The sequence below is a fragment of the Symphalangus syndactylus genome, chromosome 18 (genome assembly GCF_028878055.3).
Source record: "Symphalangus syndactylus isolate Jambi chromosome 18, NHGRI_mSymSyn1-v2.1_pri, whole genome shotgun sequence".
NCBI classification, from domain to species: domain Eukaryota; kingdom Metazoa; phylum Chordata; class Mammalia; order Primates; family Hylobatidae; genus Symphalangus; species Symphalangus syndactylus.
The window spans coordinates 29,430,532-29,441,170 of NC_072440.2; positions in this window are offsets into that span (position 1 = coordinate 29,430,532).

A 10,639-nucleotide genomic window follows, 5' to 3' on the forward strand; every position below is an offset into this window, starting at 1 on the left:
TATATATTTTGTTAAATGTCTGTTCATGTCTTTTGCCCATTAAAAAATTGGGTTGTTTGCTTTTCATGGTTATTAAAGAGTTGTTTATGTATTCTGGACACACATCCTCTGCCAGATATATTTATTGCAAATATTTGTTTACAATCTGTGACTTGCCTTTTCATTTTGTTAATAGTGTAATTGAAGAGCAGAAGGAAGATTTATAATGTATCAATTTTTTTTCTATGGTAAGTGTTTTCTGGCTTTGTCTAATAAATTATTGCTTAACATACAGTTATGGAATTCTTTGTTTTTTTCTAGAAGTTTTATGTTTTCTTTTTTGCATTTAGATTTATCAACTATCTTAAATAAACTTTTATAATAGTTTGCAATAGGAATTTAGATTCTGTTTTTTCATATAGATATCATGTTGTTTCTGCACAATTAGTTGGAATTCCACATTGAATTATCTTGAAGCTTTTGTCAAAAAATCAACTGGCCATATATGTGCAGATCTATCCATGAACTCTACTGGGTTCATGATCAATTTGTTGATCCTTATGCCAATACCACAGTGAATTGATTGCTATAATTTTATAGTAAGTCTCAAAATCATGAAATGTAAGTCTTCCAAATATGTTCTTTGTCTTTCAAAATGGTTTTGACTACTATATAGTCAAAATTGTTTTGACTACTATATAGTCAAAATTGTTTTGACTACATTCTGTGCATTTCTATGTGAATTTTAGAATTTTGGTAATTTCTCTTAAAAAAAACCCTACTGGGGTTTAGAATGAGATTGTATTTTCTCTGTAGATCAATTTGGAAAAAAATTGACATCTTAATAATAATAATATTAAAAGTATGTATGTCTTCCAATCTATGAACTTGGTATATTTACCCATTTATTTTGGGCTTAAAAATGTCTCTGAATAATGTTTTATAGATTTTGTGCATCTTATGTTAGTTTTATTACTAGACAATTGGAGTATTTTATGCTATTATGAAATGGGCATTTGAAATTTTTTTTATTTTCTAATTGTTTGTTGCTAGTATATATATGTGATTTCTACCTCTTGACCTTGTGTGGAGTGACATTGTTAAATTATTTATTATTTTTAATAGTTTTTCTATTGATTCTTTTGAATTATTTATGTATACAATCATGTAGTCTGTAAATAATGTTTGTTTTATTTTTTCCTTTTCAATTTTTATACCTCCTTTTTGCTAAGCTTATTGTACTGGCTTGGATCTACAGTAGCATGTTAGTGATAGTGGTGATGGTGAACATCTTTGCTTTGTTGCTGAACTCAGGGATAAGCGTGTAATATTTTATTATTAAATATGTTTGCTATAGAACATTTCCTTTTAGTCTTAGTTTGCTGATAATTTTTATCAAGAATGAATGTCTTGTCAAATCCTTTTTCCTACACTACTGAGATAATTATGTGATTTTTTTTCCATTATTCTATTAATATGGTGAACTACATTGATTTTTGAATGTTAAATCAACCTTACATTATTGGAATATAACCATTATGTGTTATCTTTTTATATATCACTTGATTTAATTTACCAAAGTTTTGTTTAGGATTTTTCCATCTATGTTCATGCATAAGATTGGTCGGTGATTTTTTTTTTCTTGAAATGTCATTTTGAGGCATTCACCTAATGAAAGTAATGCTGGTTTTATTAAACAAGTTGAGAATTTTTCATTATTTTTTATTTTTCTTTCTCAGAAGAGTTTGTGTAAGAATAGTATTTTTTAAAAAATAAATATTTGGAAGAATTCATTTGCAAAGTCATTTAATCCTGAAATTTTTTTGTAAGAGTGTTTTTAACTAGAAATCCAAATTATTTGTCAGATAAGGAAATATTCTTCTTTTTCTATTAATTTTAGAAAGTTTTGCTTTTCAAGGAACTTGTACGTTTCCCTAAATTGTCACATTTATTGCCACAAAGATATACACTTAAATCCAAATATATCAGTACTTACAGTAATTGTAAATAGACTGGGCACTGAACTTAAAGAAAATTTTTAATAGTTATTAAAAAGTAAAACTCAATTAAATATGTTTTTAGAAGGTAAACTTTACATATAAGGATACAGAAAGACTGACAGTAAAAAGATTGAAAAAGATATACCATGCAAAGCAAAGACTGGTGTAGCTATATTAATTTCAGACCAAAAAAAGACTTTAGTCAAGAAATATTACTAGAGGTCATAATATTAGTAAAATTCATATCTCTCTAGATAAACTAATACAATGAAGAAAAGAGAATTTACCCTTTTGTCATAAATTTTTATTATGGCAAAAGGGTAAGTCCAACAGAAAGATTTAATGGTTCTAAGTTGTATAAAATTAATAACAGCTTCAAAGTATGTAAAGCAAAAGTTGATAGATTAAAAGAAACAGACAAATGTATAATCATAACTGAAGATTTTAACATACCTGATAGAACAAAAAGAAAAAATTATTAAGGAAATAGAAGCTTGAACAATATGATTAGAGAACTTAATTGAACATTGCATCAAACAACTTCAGAATATATTCTTCTCAAGTTCATATGGAATATTTATTAAATACCATGTGTTAGGCTATTAAACAAAGAGACATTACTATAGACACTACAGATATGAAAGAAAATAAGAGTATATTATGAACAATTTTATGCTAACACATTTGACAGTGTAGAAGACTGGCTTTTAAATATTGAGTATCCTTTCAGAAGGACTACTCTGGCTGCACTGTGGAGAACAGATTAGATGGGGGCAAGACCAAGGCAATGAGAATGTTAGGAGTCTACTGCAACAATCTAGGCAAAGATAACCTATACAAGGAGGTGGTGGTAGGGGAACTGAAGAAAGAATCAAATGAAAGAGTGGATAATAAAGGATAGCTGAGGCTCAATGATTAAGTAACATTGCAAGACGTTGATTCAAGTAATATTTACTGAGTACCTAGTATAAGCCAAGTATTGGTTACAATAGTCAGCAAGTATAAATATGGTTCCCCTCTTAGTGATGATGCTTATCTATGATTGGCATCAGAACCAGAAGTTGTACCTTAGAGTCCTAACTTTAGTTCCAGGCCTAGGTGCTTTCCACAAGATACAGCAGCTCAGATCTCTCCTCTGTTATACAACTTGCTTTAACTGTTGGAATATTCTTGTATCTGCCTTTTTCAACCACCATAACGGTCAGGTTCTTCCAGGCAGCTGTTATTGATCTTAAAACGTTATAAGATTAAGCTGAGCCCTCATAAATTTCATTGGTTTGGCTCAAAGTTACATACACTAGGAAATGGCTGTTCCAAAAATCAATATGCTTTCCTTTTAAAATGGAGAGGGGTTCTCTGTCATAGTGGTGTTTGCAATCTGTTGGCCACTAGCACCTTCTTCTTGAGATAGGTCAGGCCAAGGTTTGATGAAAACAGCTTCTCCAAGCCACTGTAATCACCTTTGTTGAAAGCAGGGGATATGAAAAGTCTGGCAGCCTGGATTCATCTGGTTTGCTTTTTATTTCTCCTCTGAACTATACAGAATATTGCAGTGGGAACATTTTTGAAAAGAAGAAATCAAGGCTCAGAGAAATAGTTATTTGCAATGTCATCCAGCTACTTGCACATAGACCCAGAACCAGAATCCAGGACTTTCCAGCACTTTTATCTAATACCAGCACATCTGCATCACAGCATTGAGAGCCAGGGATCTACCTAGTTCTCATTTGTTTTATATTTTGGAAAAATAAAACGTTAGCTTTTGTTCCAAATGACTAGTTATTTCCAGTACAAATCCTCCTCTCTATTCAAATCCTATGTTGGCTGTCCACCATTGTCTCTGGCCGAAGGGAGGCCAGAACCTGAGCTATGCAAAGTAGGAGAAGTAGGTGCTATTTGGGATGATTCCAAGGACTCTGGGAAGGGACTTATTCTTTCTACCTCCTTTTAGAAATCCAAACTTTCTAAAACAAAAATTTTCATTACATAAGAAGAGCTAAAGCCTGTGTTGCAAATGCCTCTGGAAAGGGAAAGGGAAAGACCTCAGCTGACACTGAATAGCAAATAATTGGCCCTGAACTCCTTCCTGGGCCCATTTTTTGACAGTCAGATGAGAATATAATGCAAGAGCACTGGATGTGTTAGGAAGGATAGAAAGAAGTTTGCTGAGCTAGAAGAAAGGAGAGAGGAAGTGTGTGTGTTGGAGGAAGAGGGAGTCTTTGGGGTGGAAGCAGGAGTTTGTCTACAATGTCAACTCTGCATATCACAGCTTGGTTCTGCCTGGTCCTATCTGTCAGTCCGAGGTGCCCACATCCTAATGCTGGACCTGAATATACTGAAACACTTCCATTCTGGGTGCCAGCAACAAGGAATATGGGGCAGGGAAATGTCTTCAAGCCAGTGAGCACCCAGCCAATTGTTCACCAGAGAGGGATCCCCACGCTTATGACAACTAAGCCTTGTGATTAGTTCTTGGTTATTGGAATTGCCATGAAAATTGTTTATGTGAGGATTTATTTTAGGACAAACTCCTGTGCATGATACTATAACGGGGTATATGCATCATTAAACATTTGCCCAAACCTACAGAATGTACAACTCCAAGAGTGAACCCTAATGTAAACTATGGACTTTGAGTGATACTGGTGTGTCAAAGTGGGCTCATCCATTGTAGCAAAGGTACCATTCTGGTGGGGAATGTTGACAAACTGGGGAGGCTATGCATGTGCTAGGGCAAGGAATACATGGGAAATCTCTGTACATTCTCCTCAATTTTGCTATGAACCTAAAAACCGCTGAGATCATGAATGAGATCATGTCCTTTGTAGGAACATGGGTGAAGCTGGAGGCCATTATACTAAGCAAACTAATACAGGAACAGAAAACCAAACACTGCATGTTCTCACTTATAAGTGAAAACTAAACATTGAGTGCACATGGACACAAAGAAGGGAATAGTAAACACCAGGGCCTACTTGAGGGTGGAGAGTGGGAGGATGGTGAGGATAAAAAAAAACTACCTATCAGGTAGGACGCTTATTACTCGGGTAATGAAACTGCCTGTGCACCAAACCCCCGTGACACACAATGTACCTGTGTAACAAACCTGCACGTGTGCCCTGAACCTAAAATAAAAGTTACAAAAGAAAATAAATAAAAAGTAAGGTCTATTTAAAAAATATGTGTGCATAGTGGACTGGCTGGGAGTTCCTGCAGCAGCACAAAGTGGAGGCGGCAGGGTGAGGCGCTTTGAGGGCTGGATAGGAATGAGGAAATCTGTGCGGTCATCCAGGTTCTGGTAAGTGTGGGCCCCTGGCCTCTGTTTCTTCATCTGTAAATGAGGAGGATGGGCTTGAGGCCCACAGCTGCATTCTGATCTAGGATTTTATAGTCTCCAGGGAATATATTTTTCCAGATTCTATCTTCTTGAGAGAAACTCTATCCCTGGGAATAAAGGGATACCTGGGTACAAAGAAAGGACCTGTTTTCTCCTTTGAGACCCTCAGGGCTCCCTCCAGTATAGAGGTTTCCTCCAGATTCAAGGGGGCCTGTGTGTTCTGGCCCTTCCTCAGAGTAGGTGTGGGGGCTGATCATTGGGTGGTAGAATCTTTTCTGTGCCTCCCAGAATCCAACCTCTCAGCTGGAAGAATCACTTTCCTCCCAAGAGGAGCTTGGGCCATAAGCCCAAGCCCAGGACCCTGACAAAGAGGTAGGGTGTTGATTTTCCAGCGGGAAGGCTGTGTGACCTCAGCTGGCTGGACTGTTCGTCCTGTCTTCCCTTCTCACTCTGCCTGCCCGAGGCCACCCATGGGTCAGCACGAGCTTCAGAAAAGATGTGTTTGTCTTCCTTTTGCAGCTCACAGCAAACAGTGATTCCACTCAAAGCAGAATGTTATTTTAATATCAGTTGGTGGTTCTACGTCTCTCACCTATGCCCTGGGACTCAGCTTGCACCCCATTCCCTCGCCAGATTCCAGGACCTCAGCCTTTCCGAGAGAGTGGCAGACCCCAGCTCTGGGGAGTCTGCTGGGTGAGATTTCAGGTCACCATCTCTCATATTCCCTTCGAATTCAGATCACTATTTGCTTGGTCTCCTGTACCATGCTAGTTTGGGAGAGACAGGCATTAGGAACTCTGGCAGTTTCTAAGCCTTTAATCAGCAAAAAGCATTTGATGGAATCAAGCAAATTTTCAAGGTTTTCCTCCTGCTTATCCAGCAGAACACCAAGCCTCAGCCCCTCCATTCTGGACTGCAGCAGGCTTGGATACAGAATGTTCTGAGCAGCTGCTTGCTGCCTCACTGCAGGGATCAAGCCCATCTATTTAGTGCCCTTTGTCATTGGAAGAGTAATTTATTTCCCTCGCTCTCTTTCATTCAAACCACTGCCCACATCTTTCTTTTCCTCCTAAGTGTTTTCATTCCTTTTCCCCCTTTTCTGAGCTTATCAACCTTTCCCCACCTTCCTCTGCCTAAGCACTTACCTTATGGGCTACTCCTGGGATATATGAGATGAGTGATAGAGATTCAAGGAGTTTAAATCAGACCAGAGTATTACAAACACACACTCCCCTGCTCCCCCCACCACCCTGCCGACTAGCCCTGGACAACGGCATCGGAGGTGTAAACACTAGACCAGCAATCTGTCTTCAGAAGAAGGGATTCCCAGGTTCCTTTCCTCCCCTCTCTGGGAATTTCCCACAGAAGCAGGGAGCCAGGCTAAGGACAGGCTGCGCAATTTTGCCCTTTGCCTTTCCCAGGGGTCTGTAGCTTAGTGGCTGGAAGTTGTAAAGGCTCTTATTACATAGAAAAGAGCAATTGTCCATCCAAAGTTAGGTAACTGGTTTCCTGTGTATTAGGTTGGTGTGAAAGTAACTGTGGTTTTTGGTAGTACGTTTAATTGCAAAAACCACAAATACTTTTGCACCAGCCTAATACATAAAAATGAGGACAATTCAGCTGTCAGGAAGGACTTTCTTTCCAGGTAGCTGGCCAGGCCTTGTCTTCACTCACTACTTGATCTGTGCTGGGCAGCAGCTGGTGCCCTGGGCCCTGAGGAGAGTGAAAGCACTTGGTGGTGCAGCCCTGGGCACCAGATGAATCAATAGAGAAGAAGGCTGGGCTTTCTGTCTGGTCACTTTCTTCTCCAGTCTGTTCTGGGTCATGGGAGAGACCAGAACTGTGGCACAAAGTTCATGAGATACCGGCAAGGAGCTCATTGACTAGAGGAAAATTGTCAAAGCTATTAGGGGTGTGATGTGATGTGATGTGTGTGTGTGATGTATGTATGCCTGTGAGGGAATACTTGTAATATTAGTGACTTTTAGGGTGGTGGAATGTATCAAAATTATTTTCTTTGCTCTTTCTTCTTACACACAGATAGACTCATGGATTGGCACTCTCTTACACATTCTTTGTCAAGAAAACCATTCTTCTTTCTGTATGTCAATCAAATGGGGCCTTCCAGTGTCTCTAATTCAATATCTTATTTCCCTTAAGATCTGGAGAGAAAGTTCTGATATACCCTCTGGAGCATAAGAGGATGCAGAGAAATTTGCAGCAGCTTCCTCCTCTGCCATCTTTTCTCCCTCAATGACCCTCCAAGGAGCCATGAAAGAGAAGAGCATGAAGCAGTCTGGTGAGCTGAGAGCTGAATGCAGAGTTCACCCTGGAGTCAGGCCAGGCAAGCTAAATGGCTGAAGCTCTACCTGGGCAGCTTAGGCTTGCAGTGAGAGGGTGGCAGGGTGAGGGACAACTGAGGCTGCTTCACCCCAGAAGAAAGTCCTGCAGGCAGGGCAACATGGTGGCACCTGCAGAAGTGGGCTTCTGTGCCACCATCCTCCATTCTTGGCCTCTACGTGGCATTCTGAATCTCCCCTTCCCCTGCCACAGTCCAGCAAAGTAGCTTTCAGTAAATCAATAATTTCCAACCTACTAAAAATGAAAGCCAATCTATTATCTCTCCAAGGGTTATTTGCATTGTAAGCCTTAGCTCCAATTACTAAATAAAAGCCATTTCAGCTCCTAAAGGAACAACACACATCAGCTCAGAGATAGGAGAGAAATTGAAGGAGCAAGAGTATCTTTTGGACTTTAGAACTTGAGTTTACTTCCAACCCCCATCCCACTCAGAAGAGGACTAGGAGGCTGCTTCCAAGGTTTGGCTTTTCAAGTTGGGAACCTCTCCTCCGACTGCCATCAAGAGTATCTGAAATTGTCACCATTTATCTCTTAAGATTAAAGCATTTCTTTAACCTTCTCATTACTCTTCTCATAACTCTTTAACCTTAACTCATTCTTTAAAGCCACAATTTCCAGAACCATTACCTTGAAAAGGAGCAATTCAGTCCTTGGACAAAAGACCATTCATTTTCACATTGTAGACATCTCAGACCTGAATGGGACACCAAACAAGCTAATTTCAATGGGCAGAAGGGGAAAGAGGTTTAAATTGAAAGTCCATGAAGAGCTACATGGACCCTTATCCTTTACATCCCCATCTGTAAAATAAAATATCACTTGTTTTTCACAGAGCTGTTGTGAGACTCAAGAGAGAAAGTGCATGTGAAAGAACTTTTAAAATGGTAAGTCCCATAAAAATGTAGGCTGTGGTAACACTTGAATTTGTGAAATGTAACTTTTTCCTTGTGCTGATTGGTCCCAAGGCACTGGGCCTGCAATTCAGGTACTTGCCACTAGAGGGACAGTGTTGTCTATTAGCCTGCAAAAATCCTATATAGTCCACACTTCCTTTGGCACTTCCTGCTGATGTCTAACAGCAGTTGTCTAAATGTTTCCATGCATGCTGGGACCCCAAGCTTGGCTAACAGCCCCTTCACAGTATGTATAAACTTCATTTGCTCCACATCAGGCACTTGGTATTAAGTCTGTATCTCTTCTTAGAACCTTCTACTCCCTGAAAGTGGTTAAGGAAACCAAGAGTAAAATGTTTTTAATAAGTCAAGCCTGGACTCTGGACTCTTTCTATTGTCACTCTGACAAATCGAGTTTACTTACATCCTGAAAATCAGGCTGCTAGTGCCATCCTGCTAATGTTTTCACAAAGCCAGACTTTTCTGTCTTAGGTGAGCATGTTAATAGGCTGGACTTTCTTTAAGCTTTTCCGGAGTGCATCCAAAATAGCCCCGTCTGCAGCAATTAGTGCCAAAATGCAACATCACAGGTCACCGCATCCTCTATCTATTTGCCAACACTTGTGTCTCATTTTAGAAGAGAAAAATTGTTAATGTGATACAAGCAATAAGCCCTGAAACCCATCCCTCATGGGGTTTGGCTTTAATGGCAGAAAGTGAGGAGCAACTTTTAAGCCAATTGATGGGATGCAGGACTCAGAAAACCTTGGGAGCTGCCGGAGTCACAGGGTTAGATCCCAACTCAGACGCATGCAGGAGATATTCCAGCTCCTCCTTTCTCTGACTTTGGCACCAGCTTTGGGTACTAAGAAAATTCAGTGATCTTTTACTCTATTTTCAGTTTCCTTTTTTACTTCATTTCTATTCTTCCCTGTCTCCAGAGAGTTGGGGATAGGGTTGCCATTACTCTCATAGTTTCCTTCCTGCCTGAATACTGCGTTCAGAAGAGTGGGCTCCTGAAGTCTGTGCAAAGGCTAGACTCATTTAGAGTGGCAACCAGGTGCTGGTCTTCTAAAAGATGCCCTTTGGGTAGGAGCTGAGTGTGAAGCTGAGGTCTGTGGGGCTAAGCTGAGGACTCCCTCATCATGAAAGCTCTGCCTGTAGTCCTAGATGTCTGCTGCATGTCTGTAGAGTAGAGGTGGAGACCCTTCTTCTAAGAGGGGAAACCAAGCAGTACTTTGCCTCTGGTTTCTTTCAGAACAGACAAGGTCCCAGACCTATGGCACTCAGCCCCAGGCTATGTGTTGCCACTTAATGGGCCTCCTAAAGTGTCCCTCTAACTTCCAGGGAGGCGTCCTTGAAGAATCAGATCCACAGTGGACATGGGGGTAAGGGAAAACAAACATTCCCTTTTAGGGTAGTCACAAAATAAAGCTCAGCTGCTCCAGGATCTGTCTTTCTGTGCAGATAGTAAGCACCAGCCACAGATGTCCAGAAAAAGGATGTCAAAATTTCATCAACCATTTGTATCTTAATAAAGTTCGGGAACTAAGATGCTAAAAGAATGACACTCAGTACTAGGCGATAAAAGAAAACAAAACCGGAGGCTGAGATGTAAGATCTTTTGCAGAAATCACTAATTTATGTATTTGTTTGTTTATACACGTATACATGCATATATGCACCTCCTTGTTCCAAATTGAATTGATCCATTTATTTATCCAAATATTTATTGAGCACCTGCTGACACTGTAAGCAAAACCAGAAACAAACACTACCCTAGTGGAGTTTACAGTCTTGTGGGGGGAACAAATATTAACACCGAATCACACAAATAGCACAATGATAATAAACTGATAGGCACAGTGTAGGAAATGCAGAGATCCACAGAGGTGTGGCGTGTGGGAGTCAGTGTGCAATGTGCTAATGAGAGTGGATGGTTACATTTTTAAGGATGCTATGAGCCTTTAACTGCAGACACTATTGAAAATTAAATTATAGTCCAGGCACGGTGGCTTACAACTGTAATCCCAGAACTTTGGGAGGCCGAGGTGGATGGATAACTTGAG